The sequence below is a fragment of the Palaemon carinicauda genome, chromosome 14 (assembly GCF_036898095.1).
Source record: "Palaemon carinicauda isolate YSFRI2023 chromosome 14, ASM3689809v2, whole genome shotgun sequence".
Lineage (NCBI taxonomy): Eukaryota > Metazoa > Arthropoda > Malacostraca > Decapoda > Palaemonidae > Palaemon > Palaemon carinicauda.
Window position 1 is genome coordinate 42353119 of NC_090738.1, and position 2753 is coordinate 42355871.

Below are 2753 nucleotides of genomic sequence, written 5' to 3' on the forward strand. Positions count from 1 at the left end.
CTGACTTCGTTGCAACCTAGACCAGCAAGTCGTCTAGGTATACTATCACCTGGAGGCCTCTGTTCCGTAATTGTTGGACTATGGCCTTGACTAGCTTCATGGAGCTATATTGAGCACGATGGGCATTGCTCCGAACATGTAGGCCTTTCTTGCCTGTCTGAAACCAAAGTAGGGGAAGAAGTGACGACCTATCGAGAGATGCCAATAGGCGTCTATGAGCGTCTCTAAGGGTTTTCTATTTGCGAGATAGTTAGCATCTGGAACTTGCCATTCAAAATGAATTTGTTTAGTGACACAAGTCCAGAATCATTCGAAGAGTTTTCGAATATTTCTTGGGCACAGAGAATAGCTGCCCTTGAAAGTGCATGGATTTCGTACATAATCCTCCAAGAAGGGGGTTTTGGGTTGGAAAAACATCTTGAACTGGTGAGGTTTCAGTCTCCATTTCGACCTTAGTCCTTTTGAGACTATAATTTGAGCCCGAGGATCGAATCTCCATCGATCCCTGAACAGGTGAAGTTCTCCCCCTAACAGGAGCTCCTTATTTTTGCTGTGAACTACCTGTCTTTAACCACTTGCCTTTAATTCCTCGGTGTCTAGATTGACCACATTTTCCAAACATTCCCCTACCATTGGTGCTCTTCTTTTGAGCTCTGGCAGGGTGAAATGTAGTGGTGGCTCTCTCATACACCGGGCTGAAGGCTGGAGGTTGTGTTACAAACTGCTGGGGAACCGTGTACACAGTCTGAGGGGTGGTGACAACTGAGGTTGTCGTGACAGGAAAGGATTTCCTTCCCTTAAAGTGTCCTTTGGGCGTCTTTTTCTTGGGTTAAGATCCTTCGCGGGTAGTGAATTTCCTTTTAAAGGACATATCCGACCAATCTATAAGGTTCTTATTTTCCTGACCCACTTTGTCCATGACTTCCTTAAGCAATATCTTGGGGAGGAGGTCTCTTTCCCAGATATGGGAGTTGATCAACTTTTTAGGTTTATGCCTGATCATAGAACCGGCTAGAACGTGCTCTGTTCATGCTCTTCTGGCTTTGAAGAAAGCATGGAGATCTCTATGAAACATGGTCAAGTGTATCTTTGCCAGGACTTAGAAGAGATCAGATTTGGAATAGTTTCCAATGAGCATCTCTAGATAAGATTGGAACGACAAAGAGGGAGATAGTCTCTCTTTAGCTTCCAATTCTTCCGTTGAAAGGGATTGAGGAATTATAGTCAGATTCTCATTAAACAGCTCACTTCCGATGTATTTATCTAATTTTCCAACAGTAAAAGTATGTTGGGCATCCTCTCAGCTCTCCGAATCATAAGGAAGGGCTACGGAGACCGGATTGTACTCCTCTCGCACTAGCAATGGTCATTCCTCCACCACTCCTTTCTTTAAAGTCTCTAAGCTTTTAGAGGCTGAAGGAAATACTGTATCATTGGGGGCAATAAACGTGGCCAGCTCCCTTCCGAAAACAGAAAGCAGGGTATTAGTGAATTCAGCCATCCTTAGCTCCTTAACCAAAAGTGACTGAGTCTTACTTTGGTCCATGATGATCGTTTCCTTAGGGATCGTATTATCCATAAAGGCCGCTTCTTGGTTAGGGCTTTCGTAGCAGTAAGGATAACTATCAAGCGATGGGAAGAATTCCAAGTCTGAGACTAGCTTGAAACCCAAGCTTTCTCCGGGGTGGAGGTACCCTTCACTTAAGGCCATATGTTCTGCATAGGGCCAAGGGTTCTTAACTGTGCATTCAAGTGTGCTGAAAGCTGGGGGAGCCTTGGAATAGGTGCCTTTTGTAGAGCATCTATTCTCACCTTTACGTCCACTTGAGAATGTTCAAGTGTGGTGTTTATGTTTTCCATGTAAGCTTTCATGGATGCCATAAATTACATTTGTCCTGGAAACAAAGATAAATCCAGCATAGGAACAGGTGTAGAGGTAGAAGCTGGGCCCTGAAATAGAACGCTGTGTCTTTTCTAGTGTAGATATTCAAATTAAAATTAGCACCGTCAGAGGAAGTGTGTTTAAATCAATGTCTGAAATGTTCATGTGGATATTTAAATTAGATTAGGAGCCATTTACTACAACGCCCAAAATAACTATTCCACTTATACCAATAAAACTTTTGCTGTCTTTTCTACAGTAGATATAAGAATGAAAATTGTCATAGATAAAGTATATGTCAGTTTGATGAAAGCCTGAAAAACTTTATTTAGATATGTGGATTAGCCTAGGAGTAATTTTTGTCGCTGCTTAACATCGCGCCCCCCCCCCCGGCGTACAGAAAAGTGCCTGCTTTCTCATTTCTATAGCATGAATCACTATGACAATTGAGATGCAAGTAGTTCACATAACCAGACATACATGAATATGACTGCTCTATCATTATTATCATTATTATTATTATTATTATTATTATTATTATTATTATTATTATTATTATTATTATTATTATTATTATTACAATTTACTAAAAGAGTTATAACTCTTTTATTAAACTGGAATTTTCTCACTACCCGTATATATTTTTTCCAGCGTTGTAACATATGTCTCATCTATACCTCGTCTTTGGGGGGCTTTCATTACTGCTAAAGTTTTGACAGAATAAAAAGAGTTCTCAAAGTCTTTTGATGCCAAAAGCTCTCTCATAGTCCTTAAATACCAAAAGCTTTTTCTTAATCATTAAATGCCATATATAGTGGCTGGTCATACTCAGTTTATTTCCATTAGCTGGATGATTAGATGGATCTGGTCA